The following is an 18,748-nucleotide window of genomic DNA, read 5'->3' as shown; positions in this document are numbered from 1 at the left end:
AGATCATATACCACGATCAAGTTGGATTCATCCCAGTCACATGGTTCAATATGGGCAAATCCATCAATGTGATACACCACATAAGCAAAAGAAAAGACAAACCTGCATGATCATCTCAAAAAATACAGAAGAAAACAACCAATAAAATTCAATATCCATTTATGATAAAAACTCTTAGCAAAGTGGGTACACAGGGAACATATCTCAACATAATAAAAGCTATTTATGACAAACTCACAGCCAATATAATACTCAAGGATGAAAAACAAAGTCTTCCCTGCTAAAGTCTGGAACAAGACAAGGATGCTCACTTTCACCAATTCTCTTTAACACAGTGTTAGAAGTCCTAACCATAGTAATCAGTAAAGAAAAATAAATAAAAGATATTCAAATTGGTAGGGAAGAGGTAAATTTGTCATTATATGCAAATGACATGATAGTATATACAGAAAGCCATAAAGACTCCAACACAAAACTACTAGAGCTGATAAATTCAGCAAGGTGTCAGAAACACAATTAACATACAAAATATGTTGCATTTCTTTACACTAAACAATGCAAATCAGAAATGTAATATAAATAAACAATCCTTTGTAAAATCACAGCCAAAAAAAAACCCTCAGTAATAAACCAGACTGAAGAGATGAAAGACTTATATCCTGAGAACTATAAAATATTGATAAATGAAAGTGAAGATGATTTAAAGAAATGGAAACATATGCCATGCTCTTTGATTGGAATAATTAATATCATAAATTCATTCTTAACCATCGGATTCTTGCAGAAACTAATGCCTATGGCCAGCAATTTTTATTTTGGCCAGCCGTAAATTAATTCTGTTATTTCACTAACACTTTGCAGGTTATTACATTCAATAGTTACACCTGACACACCTGTAAAAAGTCTTTTACATCAGTTTCATTTTCACTTTTCGTATCAGAATCAATCACTAAGGTTTCTTGACTTTTGGTTGCTCTAATATTCACATTGTCTGAATCAGAACAATATTTTCTAGAACTATCATTTTCTGAGACTATATATGTCACTCTGACAATCATAAAAGGTATCTGCATAAAATATACCAAAAAATTCTATTTCACTCAAAATTTCTCAATATGTCATTTTTGAAAATTTGATGGTAATACCCTTGCATTTACAATATACACAAGGTTGGAACAAAAACCTGATGGAGCAAAATGTGATTGATAATGATAATCATAAGTTATATGAAGAACCATGATCAATTTTAAGCTCTAACAACTTCACACATGATGTTAATTGTATCACTCCATAAAAATACAATGATATGCCTCTGGTCAATAATGTTCAGGTAACAGAAGATATCAAACTATAAAACATTTCCAGTCAATAATGTGTTAAAATGGCCATATTACCCAAAGCAATCTATAGATCTACTGTGAAACTTATCAAATTACCAAGGACATTTTTCATAGAACTAGAACAGTCCCAAAATTTATATGGAACCATAAAAGATCAAAATTGCCAAAGTGATCCTTAGAAAAAAGAACAAAGCAGGAAATATAACCTTCCCAGACCTCAGACAATACTGCAAAGCTACAGTAATCAAAATAGCATGGTATTGGCATAAAAATAGACATATGGGCCAATGGAACATAATAGACAGCTCAGATATAAACCCACACACCAAAGGACAGTTAATCTTTGACAAAGGAGGTAAGAATGCACAATGGGAAAAGAAAGTTTCTTCAGCAAGTGATGTTGGAAAAGCTGGGACACTCTCATGTACATCAATGAAGTTTGAGCATATCCTTATACCACATACAAAAATAAACTCAAAATGGCTTAACAACTTAAATATAAGATGTAACACCATAAAACTCCTAGAGGAGAACATAGGCAGCATTCTCTGACATAAATGGTACCAATGTTTTCCTTAGGTCAATCTCCCAAGGCAACAGAATTGAAAGCAAAAATAGATGGGACCCACTCCAGCTTACAGCAATATGCACAGGCCTAGAAATCATCATGAAGTAATAAAGAGAAAGACAAATACCATATGATATCACTTAAACATGGACTTTAAAATACAACATAGATGAGCACATCTATGAAAGAGAAACAGTCACAGAAAATCAACTTGTGGTTGCCAAAGAGGAGGAAGAGTAGGGGAGTTAAGGATTGGGACTTTGGGATTAGCAGATGCAAACTATTATGTATAGAATGGATAAACAAGTTTCTACCATATAGCACAAGGAACTACATTCAGTATCCTATGATAAACCATAATGGAAAAGTATATGAAATATATATATATATACACACACATGTATGTGTAACTGAGTCACTTTGCCATGCAGCAAAAATTAACACAACATTGTAAATCAACTATACTTCAATAAGTTTTTAAAAGAATATTCTGATAGGGAAATAGGATTGAAAATAATATCAGGCTTCCTGACCACTGACTGGCCCACAGATGGGAATATGACCCAAACTTGCCAACAGAAACTGTCCCTGGGATTTCCTAATCTCATGGTAGGAAAAGAAACTCTTACCTCTGGAGTTGCTATTTGTGGTTGATTTAAGCCTGAAATTGCAGCAGTGTCACTTCTCCAGACCTTGCCTTGTACCTGATGTCTGGATGAATTCAACCTGTGGAATGAGATATTGGGGTTAGCTCAGATGGAGAAATAATGCACAGAAAGCAAGAGGAACAGACACTGGATGACTGTATCCAAAGTTTGACAATGGCTCCAATCCCTGACTTTTCAGTAACATGAACCAATAAATTTATTTTGATTAAGCCACTGTTTGATTTTGACTCATTTCGAACTCAAAAAGTTCCAAGTAGGATTCATTAGGCCTACATCTAATGGTCAGTCTGCAGATACATATAATTCTGTGTTTCTTCAGGAATCCTCATCTCTCTTGCAGCCCTTCTACCCATTTGGCATAGATTGCTTCCCTGGTGGCTCAGACGGTAAAGTGTCTGGCTGCAATGTGGGAGACCCAGGTTCGATTCCTGGGTCAGGAAGATCCCCTGGAGAAGGAAATGGCAATCCACTCCAGCACTCTTGCCTGGAAAATCCCATGGATGGAGGAGCCCGATAGGCTACAGTCCATGGGGTCACAAAGGCTCGGACTCGACTGAGCGACTTCACTTTCACTTTCATAAACACAGATTTTATACTAGTCATCTCTATCTTCTATACTGCATGAAACCCTGGTTAAAATTCATAAAAATTCACAAAAGGCTAAATATGCCCTACAGTGATGCCTGCATATGTGAGTGGATAGAAGAAGTCATTTGGGGAGATGAGAAAAATTGAAAAATATAATCTCTGACAATCTCTTTCAGAGTGCAAAAATGCTCTGGGACTGTAGGTTAATGGAAATATTAAAATTCAAAACCTATCAAATCTTCCTGAAAAAACAAACAAACAATTTTGTGGAAAGGCAAGAGGGAAAACATACATTCCCCCCCAATGATGGTGTTACTTAAATTGGCCTCTAGAGGTCAGTGCAACCCTAGCCAATGCAACCCTCTTCTGATAATGCAAATACTTCTTGGGCTTCCTTACAATAGTGTTTTGTAAACTGTTTCCTGGAACCTGTGGGATACTGGTAAGATGCAGCAGGGATATCATTAAGGTGAAGGAGAGGGCAATAGGGCAGAAATTTGAGTTATCATCCTGCATTAACCATATTCTTTTTAAAAAACTATCACTTATGGATGAACAACAAGGTCCTACTCTATAGCACAGGGAACTAACTATATTCAATATTCTTTAATAAACCATAATGGAAAAGACTATGAGAAAGTATATATTTATATATACACATAGAACTGAATCACTTTTCTGTACACAAGAGACTAATACAACATTGTAAATCAGCTACATATCTATCTATCTATCTATACATACACACGCACACACACGTATATATAATGCATTGGGCTCCCAAAGAAAACTTATTTGCAAAAGGTTTTGAGTGTTTGAAAATTTACAAACTGCTTTAACTATAGAAATAGCAGCACCCAGGTACTGTGTTCTTAGGCATCTTACATATTGAGAGTCAGATAATGGAAGAAAGTATCAATGGTTTCATGTCGATAGAGAAAACCTCTGATACTGAAAATTGTGTGCAATATAAGATTCTAAAAGGATGACCCTCTTTCACCAACACTTTATTAGAAAGTAAGTTCTGCTCATCTTACTCTACAGAGCACACACCAGTGACAAGCTCTGCACTTGTTATAAAGTGACATAAAGGTTGAGGTCAGGGCTCTAGTGCCACCACTGGGGCTTAATCATCTTCATGTGAAATTCCCTGGTAGCTCAGTACTAAAGAATCCACCTGCAATGCGGGAGACATGGGTTCCATCCCTGGCTTGGAAAGGTCCCTTGGAAAAGGACATGGCAACCCACTCTAATTTTCTTGCCTTGGGAAACCCAATGGACAGAGGAGCCTGGCAGGTTATAGTCCATGGGGTCTCAAAAGAGTTGGACAGGACTTAGTGGCCAAACCATAACAACATGTGAAATTCCACCATTTGAGATCAGAAGCTCAGCATGCAAAGAAATTTCTATTGTTGAAACATGGAGACCCCCATACATTAGAATTTCTTCAAAGCAGTCTCCTTATATGTGATTGATAATGAAAAAAAAACAAAAACAAAAAAAAACACCTGCACAAGCACATCTTGATGCAAAGGAGAGAGAGAAAGAAGCTATTAGGAAGCACTTGTCAAACAGGCCTACAGACTTATTATGGTTTTATATGACTATTTTCCAATACATCAGGAAGTAAAGTTATTGTGACCTTGCTAATTTTACAATTCTGTCCTTTTCCATAACCAAAAAAGTATTCAGAGAGACCATCTAATTCTTTATCCTAACTCTCCATCTTCAAAGCAGAATTTCTTTTCTCCCTCATATTTCAATTCCATTTTTCTGCTTGAGGTAGTAAGTTCAGGGAATTTTCAAAGAGACAAAAGTTACTCAAAAGAATATAAATGTCAAACACATGTAAATTTCCCCTGCTCCATTTTTTCCCCAAGTCAGGAATGTCCTTTGTTTTCTCCTGGTGTGTTTCAGCTGGCTGACATCTCTGGTTGAGGAGCAATCATCCAGGCAGCATCCTTACAATGTAATGACAATCAGTTACCAAAAAATGTGCAGGCACTGATAACAGGATTCTGAAGGGTCAGAAATGAGTGGAAGAAAATAGGCATTTCAAACAAGTGCTCAGCAGCTGCTGCTGACCTTGGCTTAAGATTGCATCCAAAACATCATTAATTTTCTATTGTACAATAAAGGGAAGCCAAGTAAAATCCTGATAACAAATCATTCTGGAAAGGGGGAAGAACACTACTGTTTAAATGGTATTCCTGTGGTTAAAATTCTTTCAGAAACATCTTTACTCCCATTTGAATCAGTTTAGCTAAGATGAAGGAGGTGCTAAGGAGGAGGCAAAACATATCTTCAGATTTATACCTTCTTTGAGGATGATCCTACAGTTTTTATGGAACTGAATAACTAAAGCAGGTACATTTAAAGAATAGATGCACAAAAGAGTTCAGCAAACTTGTGAAAACAACATGAGGAATTAATCCAAAATATATGACCTCTCAAGAACAAGTATACAAAAATGAGAGCAACTGTAGTAGCTACCTTTTCTTCTGTTCCTACTGTAATTCAGATGGTTAGATGAAAAAGATCTTACAGACTGGGTAATAACCTCTACCTTGCAGATTAAAAAAGAAAAAATCAAGAGCTCAAATAAATGTACTTGTTCATGGTTAAGCGATTAACATAAGATAGATCAGGGATTTAAAAGTAAACTTGTTGATTCTAAAATCAAGTCATAATTTTGTGTTATCTGTTTTAAGAAAGTGAAAGTGACTTAGTCACATCCCACTTCTAGTGACCCCATGGCCTATACAGTTCATGGAATTCTCCAGGTCAAAACATTGGAGGGGGTAGCCTTTCCCTTCTCCAGGGGATCTTCCCAACCCAGGGATTGAACCCAGGTCTCCCATGTTGCGGGTGGATTCTTTACCAGCTGAGCCACCAGGGAAGCCCATGAATACTAGAGTGGGTAGCCTATCCCTTCTCTGGAGGAACTTCCCAATCCAGGAACTGAACCCAGGTATCCTGCATTGCAGGCAGATTCTTTTAATACTAGAATGGGTAGCCTATCCCTCCCGACCTTAAATGGGGAACCAGAGTAATGATGGGTCAGGACATTATGTCACATAAGCTAAAGAATTTTTGTCTTTTAATCTAGAGATAAGTGACTCAATGAGCTTTATAGGAGCTTTGGGAAAATATCTGAGAGGTCATAAAATGAAAGCAGAGAAATTATTTAATCCATATGTTTTATTAAACAAGAATATGTGGGTGCTATTTCCAGCTATGATAAAGAAGTGTGATTCAGACTAAACTTCCCATTAAGAAGAACTGTTAAAGCTATGCAAAAGAAGAAGGAAAGCTCTGGACTACTTACATTCACTACAGGATTAAGGCAGCCAGGATTCAGTAGATCAAGATCCTGAAGAGAAAGAAAATATATTGAGAATACCCACATATTTGTCATTTTCCCTCTACAGCACCCTTGTGCATTTTTAGAGAAAAGCAGAGGGGCAGATCAGAAAGTGGCAATTAAAAGGTTCTATGAATCTCACTAGGTTGCAAAGATCAAAGTAAATTAGCTCAAGGCTACCAAAAAAGCCAGCATTTAAGGGGACAAATGTTTCTAGATAATCCTCCTAAAAACAAGATAACTCATCACTAGCAAAGTGTCATTAAAGAAATACTAAAGAAAGTTCTTTAGGCAGAAAGAAAATGATTCCTGATAGAATAAGAACTCTAATGCAGAAATGAAGAGCACCAGAAAGGGTAAATATATGGTTAAATCTAAATGAATATTGACTATTTAATAAAATACATCTTGTGGGAATAAATTGTACATAAATTTACCATACCCACACATTATGATTGGATATATTTTATACATAATTTTAATATGTGACAATAATAACACAAAAAGTGGGAGAATGGTAAATGGAGTTAAAATTTTTTAAGCTTTCATTAACCTTAGAAGGGATAAAAGTAAAATTCTATTAGAATAAGACAAAGATTCATCTTGTAATTTAGGATAAACTTCAAAATGAAATAAAAGAGTGTACAGTTAAGATAATAGAGAGAAAAGAGAAAAATATAAAAATATTTTACTAATTTAAAAGAGGCAAAAGGCAAAAATAGCAGAAAAAATAAAGTAAAGGTGGGGCATAGTAAAATCATACATTTAAACCCAAATATTTATTTGTAATTACATTACATACAAATGGATTATACATCCTACAAAAACATAAACATGGTCAAATAAATGAATAAAGAACAACATTTTACCATATGTTGCTTCCAGGAGACACAGCTAAAATACAAGACCCAGATAAGTGATAATAAGAGGAGATATATTTTGCAAACACTAATTAAAATAAAGCTAATATGTGAGATGTGAGCCGTAAGATGTGAGCTAATATGTGGATGTAAGAGTTGGACTATAAAGAAAACTGAGCACCAAAGAATTGATGCTTTTGAACTGTGGTATTAGAGAAGACTCCTGAGAGTCCCTTGGACGGCAAGGAGATCCAACCAGTCCATCCTAAAGGAAATCAGTCCTGAATATTCGTTGGAAAGAATGATGTTCAAGCTGAAATTCCAATACTTTGGCCACCTGATATGAAGAACTGAAATTTGAAAAGACCATGATGCTGGGAAAGATTGAAGGCGTGAGGAGAAGGGGACAACTGAGGATGAGATGGTTGTATGGCATCACTGACTCGATGGATATGAGTTTGAGTAAACTCCAGGAGTTGGTAATGGACGGGGAGGCCTGGTGTGCTGCAGTCCATGGGGTCACAGAGAGTCGTACACGACTAAGTGACTGAACTGAACTGAATATAAATATAAAAATTTAAAACTAAGAAGATTTCAAGAGAAAAGTATTAGTGATAGAGACATAGTTTATAGTACTAAAAGATAAAATTTGACTGCAATATAAATGTGCATACATCTAATAACACAGGCTCAAAATAATTTAAATCACAAACTGACCAAACTAAAAGAAGAAATAAAAGTACACAGTCATATAGCTTGAGAATAACTCACATTTCTTAGTCATTAGTAAAACAAACAGAAAAAGAATTAGATATATTTTATGAATTCAATGCACTAACTTGACCTAATTTGTGTGTGTGTGTGTGTGTGTGTGTGTGTATAAAACACTATGCCGAATAACTACAGAATATAGTCTTTTCAAGTGTCTATAGTAGTTTTACCGAAATTCACTGTGATGTAAGAATGTATCTTCTAACCACAGTGGAATTAAGGCATAAATCAGTAACCAAGAGATAACTGCCAAATCTTCAAATGTTTATAAATGAAGCAAGTCTTTTCTAAATAATCCATAAGTCAGAGAATACAGCAAATTAGAAATGGTTCCCAGGTGGCGCTAGTGGTAAAGAACCCACCTGTCAATGCAGGTAGACCTAAAACACACGGGTTCGATCCCTGAGTTGAGAAGATACCCTGGAGAAGGGCAGGGAAACCCACTCCAGTATTCTTGCTGGGAGAATCCCATGGACAGAGGAGCCTGGCAGGCTAGGGTCCATAGGGTTGTAAAGAGTCAGACACGATTGAAGCGACTTGGCCTGCACTCATGCACAAAGCCAAAGTATTCCAAACTGAATAACTATGAAAACAAAGACATGAGAATTTGTGGAATGCAGCTGAAGCAATGCTTACAGAAAAAATTATAGTGTCAAATGTGTGTTTTAAGGAAAATAATCTGAAAAAATAAATAATTATCTTCTAAGAAACCAGAAAAAGAATAGCAAATTAAATGCAAGAAAGTAGGAAATATTAAAGAGAATATTAAAGTAAATATTTTAAAAATCAATGACAAATAGTCTACAAACAATAAATGCTGGAGAAGGGATGGAGAAAAGGGAATCCTCCTACACTATTGGGGGGGGATGTAAATTGGTACAACTACTATGGAAAACAATACAAAGGTTCCTTAAAAAATTAAAAATAGAATTACCATATGATCCAGCAATCACACTCCTAGGTATATATTCAAATAAAACCATAATTTGAAAAGATATATGTACCTACTATTTACAATAGCCAAGACATTGAAGCAACCTAAATGTACACTGACAGAAGAATGAACAAAGAAAATGTGGGAAAAAAATAAAATGTGGTACATATGTACAATGGGATATTATTCAGCCATTAAAAAAGAATGAAATAATGGCATTTGCAGTGTTATGAATGGACCTAGATACCATACTAAGTGAAGGAAGTCAGATAAAGTGAAGTCAGATAAAGACATTTATCATGAAACATCACTTATACATGGAATCTAAAAGGATACAATGAAATTATTTATAAAACAGAAATAGAAACACAGAAATACAAACTTATGTTTACTAAAAAGGAAGTGAGAAGAGATAAATTAGGAGCTTAGGATTAACATATATATATACAACTCTATAAAACAAATAATCAACTAAGACTACACTATAGCACAGGGAAATCTATTCAATATTCTTCAATAACCTATATGGAAAAAGAGCCTGAAAAAGAATGGATATGTGTATATGTATAACTGAATCATTTAGTTATATATCTGAAACTAACACAATATTATAAATCAAAAGAATAGCAAGGAAAGATAAGAAACCCTTCCTCAGTGGTCAATGAAAAGAAATAGAGGAAAACAATAGAATGGGAAAGACTAGAGAGCTCTTCAAGAAAATTAGAGATACCAAGGGAACATTTCATGCAAAGATGGGCTCAATAAAGTACAGAACTGTGCGGACCTAATAGAAACAGAAGATATTAAGAAGAGGTGGCAAGAATACACAGAAGAACTATACAAAAAAGATCTTCATGACCCAGATAATCATGATGGTGTGATCACTCACCTAGAGCCAGACATCCTGGAATGTGAAGTCAAGTGGGCCTTAGGAAACATCACTATGAATAAAGCTAGTGAAGGAGATGGAATTCCAGTTGAGCTATTTCAAATCATAAAAGATGATGCTGTGATAGTGCTGCACTCAATATGCCAGCAAATTTGGAAAACTCAGCAGTGGCCACAGGACTGGAAAAGGTCAGTTTCATTCCAATCCCTAAGAAAGGCAATGCCAAAGAATGCTCAAACTACAGCACAATTGCATTCATCTCACATGCTAGTAAAGTAACGTTCAAAATTCTCCAAGCCAGGCTTCAACAGTACATGAACCGTGAACTTCCAGATGTTCAAAATGGTTTTAGAAAAGGCAGAGGAACCAGAGATCAAATTGCCAACATCTGCTGGATCATCAAAAAAGCAAGAGAGTTCCAGAAAAAGATCTATTTCTGCATTATTGACTATGCCAAAGCCTTTGACTGTGTGGATCACAATAAACAGTGGAAAATTCTTCAAGAGATAGGAATACCAGACCACATGACCTGCCTCTTGAGAAATCTGTATGCAGGTCAGGAAGCAACAGTTAGAACCGGACATGGAACAACAGACTGGTTCCAATTAGGAAAAGGAGTACGTCAAGGCTGTATATTGTCACCCTGCTTATTTAACTTATATGCAGAGTACATCATGAGCAACGCCGGGCTGGATGAAACACAAGCTTGAATCAAGATTGCTGGGAAAAATATAAAAAACCTCAGATATGCAGATGACACCACCCTTATGACAGAAAATGAAGAAGAACTAAAGAGCCTCTTGATGAAAGTGAAAGAGGAGAGTGAAAAGTTGGCTTAAAGCTCAACCTACAGAAAATGAAGATCATGGCATCTGGCCCCATTATTTCATGGCAAATAGAGGGGGAAACAGTGGAAACTGTGGCTGACTTTATTTTTTGGGGCTCCAAAATCACTACAGATGGTGATTGCAGCCATGAAATTAAAAGACACCTTGGAAGGAAAGTTATGACCAACCTAGACAGCATATTCAAAAGCAGAGACATTACTTTGCCAACAAAGGTCCGTCTAGTCAAAACTATGGTTTTTTCACTAGTCATGTATGGATGTAAGAGTTGGACTATAAAGAAAGCAGAGCACCGAAGAATTGATGATATTGAACTGTTTTGTTGGAGAAGACTCTTTAGAGTCCCTTGGACAGCAAGGAGATCCAACCAGTCCATCCTAAAGGAGATCAGTCCTGAGTGTTCACTGGAAGGACTGATGTCAAAGCTTAAATTCCAATACTTTAGCCACCTGATGCGAAGAGCTGACTCATTTGAAAAGACCCTGATGCTGGGAAAGATTGAGGGCAGGAGGAGAAGGGGACGACAGAGGATGAGATGGTTGGTTGGCATCACCGACTCAATGGACATGAGTTTGGGTAAACTCTGGGAGTTGGTTATGGACAGGAAGGCCTGGCCTGCTGTGGTCCATGGCATCACAGAGTCGGACATGACTGAGAAACTGAACTGATACTAAATATAAAATAAAAACTTAAAGTTAAAATATCAATGAAATGGAAAATATAATATAAAAAAGGGAAATTTGCTTCTTGGAAAAGATCAATAAAATTTATAAATATCTGGCAAGGCTGATTACAAATAAAAATTTTCAAGAATTAATAGTGTTTATCATTAGAGGTTTAGAGGTTTAAAAAATAAAAACATTTAGCTTTCAGATAAAATGTAGAAGGTCTTAAGGGACCACTGTACCCATCATATAACCTAAAAAGATAACATGAATCTCCCCCATCATATTTAAGTCATAGAAGACTTGCAGACAAAAGTAGTCTAAGGAAATTAAGTTACAGACAAGTCTAAGGGATTTCTAGGTGAGCAGATACCAGTGGCCAAATTCTATGCTGCAGTCTCCAAAGGGGCCAGTGAAAAACTGAACATCAAATTTTCTGGGATCCTTGCAGACCTTGTGAGCTGGCATGAATAGACTGAAATCAGAAGCTCCAAATGCAGGGAATTTGTTCTTGCCTGCCAACCTTCCCCAAAAGAGCTTTGCTGAGTGTGTGTCAGGGGCATGGAAGCTGAACTAGAAAGCAGAGGGAGCATTCTGCATCCAACAGTGCTTAGATCGAAAGTCCTACTAGATGGAGTAACTTATAATAGACACGGGACAGAACAAGTTAGTTCTAAAGACATTTGAAAATGTGGAGGGAACCCAACCAAAGCAGTAACTCAGCCACAATTCAGCTCGAAACTCGATCAGATTGTTAAGGCGGACTCTTCTGTAACTTATTGACAAGGGAAAGGACATGCCTTCACTTATACAAAATAATATTTACTCCAGGGACTACAATTTTTTTCATTACGCAATTGTGAGAATGCAATAAAAAGTCCTGAACCAGTGTAGAAGCTATATGATTCCTAATTAAGAGGAAAAAAGCTGTCAATGGGAGCAGACTGAGCAATGGCTCAGATATTGGAACTAGCAAAGACCTTAAAATAACTAAGGGCTTCCTTGGTGGCTCAGATGGTGAAGAATCGGCCTGCAATGCAGGAAACCCCAGGTTCGATCCCTGGGTCAGAAAAATTCCCTGGAGCAGGGAATAGTGACCCACTCTGGTATTCTTGCAGGGCAGGCTGCAGTCCATGGGGTTGTAAAGAGTCAGACAGGACTGAGCAACTATCACTTTTCTTCACTTAAAATAGCTTAAAATATATTAAAGAGATTAGAAGAAAACATAGACAAAATGGACACAAAAAATAGAATTTTAAGAGAAAAGTAAAATTTCTACAATAGAACCAAGTGGAAACTTAAAACTGAAAAATTACCATATATTAAATTAAATGTATTTAATGTATTCAAATCAGAATGGACATAGCTGAGGAAAAAAATTTCAATTATTTCATCCAAGTCATAACTGCCAAACTGGTTTAAACCAAAAATAAAGGAAAAAAATTTAAGCACAGACATAAATTCTTACATGCAGACAGAAAAAAATACATAGGTTATATTCAGGAAAACAAACATAAAATGATAAGTAATTTTCATCAGAAAACAAATGCAAGACAAAAGACAACAGAATTGACTTCTTTTAAGTGCTGAAAAATAATTTGGAATTAAAAAAAAAAATCAGTGTCTGTATAAATACAGTTTTAGATAAATGAAAGCTGAGACAATGTATCACCAGCTTTTTAGGCTAAAAAGGAAAAATCCATGACATCAGCACAAATCAGCCACACAAATCTGCAAACTAGAAAGATCAAATATATGCAAAAATGTGAAATAATAATTGTAAAAGTTAAAAGTAAATTACTGGATATTTTTAAAAAAACCACATAAGAACAATACATTGAGGAGTTCATAATACATGTAGAAATAATATGTATGACATTAATAGCATAACTGGAGAGAAAAACGAGTGTAATTATACCCTTACAAAGTTTTATATTGCTCATGGAGTAGCAAAATAATAATTCAATTATCTTGAAAAGTGAGGTAAAAATTGAGGATGTTTATGGTAATCCCTAGAGCAGTAGTTCTCTACCAGTGGTAATTTTTCTTCCAAAGGGACATGAGCTACTTTTGGCGATTTCATTTTTGACTGGGTGAGATGGGGGATGTTTCTACTGCCATCTAGTGGGAAGAAGCCAGGGTTGCAGCTAAAATTGCTACAATGCATAGGACTCTCACAATAAGGAAATGTCTGGTCTCAAACATCAAAGTGCCTTGAGGTTGAGAAAGCCAAAATACACAGTGGTCACTGAAGTAACCACTGAAAAAGGTATGGGTGCAATGAGGGGGTTGGCTTCATCTGGAATAATTAAAAAAACACATGATTAATCCAAAAGAAGTCAGAGGAGACAAAAGATGGGACAAATAAAATGATAACAAGGCACTAGACATAAAAGTAAATATGTCAATGATTACATTAGTTTTTTTTTTTAAACGGACAAATACTCCATCTATTGGCATAAAGTGGTTCATAATAAGACAGATTGGCAGACAATCTGGCAGACAATTTTTGCAGACAGACTAGAAAAAATAAAACTATCTTTTGTTTACAAGATACACTTTAAATATAAATGCACAGATAGGCTAAAAGCAAAAGAATTGGAAAAATACACACTCTAACCATAAAAGCTTGTGTGACTATGTAAATTTCTGACAAAGTAGACTTTAAGACAAAGAGTATTAATAAAGTAACATTGCATAATAACAAAATGGTTAATCAATAAGATATCAATCTAAGCACATACATAAATGATATCATTTCAACATGCATGAAACAAAAACTAAAGCTAGATTTGATAGAACTGAGAGGACAAACCCACATAGTCAGATGTATTAACTTCGCTCTCTCAGAAACTGAAAGAGCAGTAATCGATAGGGAAAAAGTGTTTAATAGTCTGAATTTAGGTAGCTGCTGCTGCTGCTGCTGCTAAGTCACTTCAGTCGTGTCCGACTCTGTGCGACCCCATAGACAGGCAGCCCACCAGGCTCCCCCGTCCCTGGGATTCTCCAGGCAAGAACACTGGAGTGGGTTGCCATTTCCTTCTCCAATGCATGAAAGTGAAAAGTGAAAGTGAAGTCGCTCAGTTGTGTCTGACCCTCAGCGACCCCATGGACTGCAGCCTTCCAGGTTCCTCGGTCCATGGGATTTTCCAGGCAAGAGTACTGGAGTAGGGTGCCATTGCCTTCTCCGGAATTTAGATAAAGAAGATTTCAAACAACACTGTTAACCAATTTGACCAAATAGATGTGCATTTAATATGACAAACAACAGCTTCAGAAAACAGTCTTTTCAAATGTTGAAGGAACATTCTTTAATATAGACCATATGTTGCTCTATAAAGCCGGTCTCAAAACTTTAAAAACAATGAATGTGAAAATGAAAGTCACTCAGTTGTATCCAACTCTTTGTGACCCCGTGGACTAGTCCATGAAATTTTCCAGGCCCGAATACCGGAGTTGGTAGCCTTTCCCTTCTCCAGGGGATATTCACAACCCAGCAATCGAACCCAGGTCTCCCTTACTGCAGGCGGATTTGTTACCAACTGAGCCATAAGTTCAGTCGCTCAGTCATGTCAGATGTTTGTGATTCCATGAATCGCAGCACGCCAGGCCTCCCTGTCCATCACCAACTCCCGGAGTGCACCCAAACCCATGTCCATTGTGTCAGTGATGCCATCCAACCATCTCATCCTCTGTCGTCCCCCTCTCCTCCTGCCCCCAATCCCTCCTGGCATCAGGGTATTTTCAAATGAGTCAACTCTTCGCATGAGGTGGCCAAAGTATTGGAGTTTCAGCTTCAATATCAGACCCTCCAATGAACACCCTCCACTGTTTGGTTTTGTCAATGTGTTAAATTTTAGCATTAATAATGGATGCAATAGTATCCCTTAGTTTAATCTGAATTTCCCTGTTGAGAATACTGTGAGAATCTTTTCACATGTTTATTGGCCTTTTGAATATCTTCTTGGGACAGTGCCTTTTCAAGCCATTTGAAATAGTAAATGTAAGGGGAGGCGAGCTCATTTTTTTCTAGAATATTTTTATTGAAGTATGGTTGATTTATAATATATTAGTTTAGATGTACAACGTAATTCAGTATTTTATAGATTATAGTTCATTTAAAGTTATTACAAAATATGGCTATATTTGCCTGTGATGCACAATATATCCTTGTTGCTTATCTATTTTATACATAGTAGTTTGTGTCATTTTTTAAACATTGAACATTTTCTTACTGATTTATAGGAGTTTTCACATTATACATGAGTCTCTTGTCATATCTATGTATCTATATATATCATGTCTATATAGATTTATATATCTATATATAATATTTTCCCCGATCTGTGGCTTTTCTTTCGACTTTGTTGAAGGTATCTTTTAATGAGCTGAAGATTTTAGTTTTGATTAAGTCAATTATATCTTTTTAAAAAATAATTTGTGTTCTTTGTGTCTTGTTTAAGAACTTTTGTCTGCTTCAGTAAAATGAAGACATGCACAAAAATTTTATTTTAGAATTTTATTGTTTTCAACTTTAAATTCACAATCTACTTTAAATTAACTTTTATATGTAGAATAGTATAGTTCTTTTTTTCCTCAGTTGTTCCAACATCATTTATTGAATAGGCCTTCCTTTCTCTATAATTTTGGCAAAATAAAGCTACCATATGTGTGCAGATCTACCTTCTACTCTAGACTGTTTCACTGATCTATTTGTCTATTCTTGTTCCCAATATCACACTGTCTTAATAGCTAAAGTATTATAGAATGTCTTGAAATTTAGTAGTTTAACTTTTTATTTTTCTCAAGATTTTCATAGCTAGGCTGTGTTTAGTTGCTCAGTCATGTCCAGCTCTTTGTGACCCCATGGATTGTAGCCTACCAGGCTCCTCTGTCCATGGGGATTTTTCAGGGTAGAATACTGGAGTGGGTTGTCATGCCCTCCTCCAGGAGATTTTCCCAATCCAGGGATCGAACCCAGCTTTCCTAAATTACAGATGGATTCTTTACTGTCTGAGCCACCAGGGAAACCCATAGCTAGGCTAGATCTTTATATTTTAAACAAATTTAGTATCTCTTTGTTAATATCTGCAAAAAAAAAAAAAAGCCTATTGGGATTTTGGTAGTGATTGCATTGACTTTATATATTAATTTTGGGGGTTCAGTTCAGTCACTCAGTCGTGTCTGACTCTTTGCAACCCCATGAATCACAGAACGCCAGGCCTCCCTGTCCATCACCAACTCCTGGAGTTCACTCAAACTCATGTCCCTTGAGTCAGTGATGCCATCCAGACATCTCATCCTCTGTCGTCCCCTTCTCCTCCTGCCCCCAATCCCTCCCAGCATCAGAGTCTTTTCCAATGAGTCAACTCTTTGCATGAGGTGGCCAAAGTTTCAGCTTTAGCATCAGTCCTTCCAATGAACATCCAGGACTGGTCTCCTTTAGAATGGACTGGTTGGATCTCCTTGCAGTCCAAGGGACTCTCAAGAGTCTTCTCCAACACCACAGTTCAAAAGCATTAATTCTTAGGTGCTCAGCTTTCTTCACAGTCCAACTCTCACATCCATGTATGACCACTAGAAAAACCATAGCCTTGACTAGACGGACCTTTGTTGGCAAAGTAATGTCTCTGCTTTTGAATATGCTGTCTAGGTTGGTCATAACTTTCCTTCCAAGGAGTAAACGTCTTTTCATTTCATGGCTGCAATCACTATCTGCAGTGATTTTGGAGCCCCCCAAAAATAAAGTCTGACACTGTTTCCACTGTTTCCCCATCTATTTCCCATGAAGTGATGGGACCAGATGCCATGATCTTCGTTTTCTGAATGTTGAGCTTTAAGCCAACTTTTTCACTCTCCACTTTCACTTTCATCAAGAGGCTTTTGAGTTCCTCTTCACTTTCTGCCATAAGGCTGGTGTCATCTACATATCTGAGGTTATTGATATTTCTCCCAGCAATCTTGATTCCAGCTTGTGCTTCTTCCAGCCCAGCGTTTCTCATGATGTACTCTGCATATAAGTTAAATAAGCAGGGTGACAATACACGGCCTTGACGAACTCCTTTTCCTAATTGGAACCAGTCTGTTGTTCCATGTCCAGTTCTAACTGTTGCTTCCTGACCTGCATACAGATTTCTCAAGAGGCAGGTCAGGTGGTCTGGTATTCCCATCTCTTTCAGAATTTTCCACAGTTTATTGTGATCCACACAGTCAAAGGCTTTGGCATAGTCAATAAAGCAGAAATAGATGTTTTTCAGGAACTCTCTTGCTTTTTCCATGATCCAACAGATGTTGGCTATTTGATCTCTGGTTTCTCTGCCTTTTCTAAAACCAGCTTGAACGTCAGGAAGGTCGTGGTTCACGTACTGCTGAAGCCTGGCTTGGAGAATTTTGAGCATTACTTTACTAGTCTGTGAGATGAGTGCAATTGTGCGGTACTTTGAGTATTCTTTGGCATTGCCTTTCTGTGGGATTGGAATGAAAACTGACCGTTTCCAGTCCTGTGGCCACTGCTGAGTTTTCCAAATTTGCTGGCATATTGAGTGCAGCACTTTCACAGCATCATCTTTCAGGATTTGAAAGAGCTCAAGTGGAATTCCATCACCTCCACTAGCTTTGTTCGTAGTGATGCTGTCTACGGCCCTCTTGACTTCACATTTCAGGATGTCTGGCTCTAGGTCAGTGATCACATCATTGTGATTATCTGGGTCGTGAAGATGTTTTTTGTACAGTTCTTCTGTATATTCTTGCCACCTCTTTTTAATATCTTCTGCTTCTGTTAGGTCCATACCATTTCTGTCCTTTATCGAGCCCATCTTTGCATGAAATGTTCCCTTGGTATCTCTAATTTTCTTGAAGAGATCTCCAGTCTTTCCCATTCTGTTGTTTTCCTCTATTTCTTTGCATTGATCGCTGAGGAAGGCTTTCTTATCTCTTCTTGCTATTCTTTGGAACTCTGCATTCAGATGCTTGTGTCTTTCCTTTTCTCCTTTGTTCTTATGTCTCCTGAATTGGCAGATGGTTTTTTTCTTTCTTTCTTCTTCTTTTTTTTTTTTTTTAACCACTGGTGCCACCTGGGAAGACTAATGGAATACTTGCTGAGCTATTTAAAATTCTAAATGATGAATATTCCAGCAACTATGCCACACTCAATATGCCAGCAAATTTGGAAAACTCAGCAGTAGCCATGGGACAGGAAAATGTCAGTTTTCCTTCCAATCCCAAAGAAAGGTAATGACAAAGAATGTTCAAACTGC

At 36.8% G+C, this 18,748-nt stretch overlaps 1 long non-coding RNA gene across 3 annotated transcripts in view; it reads right to left on the bottom strand.

Moving 5' to 3' along the window:
- The window catches only part of LOC112586855, a 168,279-nt gene that overhangs the window by 37,094 nt on the left and 112,437 nt on the right, over positions 1–18,748 (bottom strand). For all 3 annotated transcript variants that reach the window (XR_006553256.2, XR_006553255.2, XR_006553257.2), the window contains 2 exons: positions 6,493–6,537; positions 2,538–2,634 (listed from right to left, as the gene is read on the bottom strand). This is a non-coding gene — a long non-coding RNA (uncharacterized LOC112586855). The remainder of the gene's footprint in view (positions 1–2,537; positions 2,635–6,492; positions 6,538–18,748) is intronic.

Source organism: Bubalus bubalis, chromosome 9 (genome assembly GCF_019923935.1).
Source record: "Bubalus bubalis isolate 160015118507 breed Murrah chromosome 9, NDDB_SH_1, whole genome shotgun sequence".
Classification (NCBI taxonomy): Eukaryota; Metazoa; Chordata; class Mammalia; order Artiodactyla; family Bovidae; genus Bubalus; species Bubalus bubalis.
Note: the sequence above shows the minus strand (reverse complement) of the source record. Positions and strands in the feature narration are given on the sequence as shown.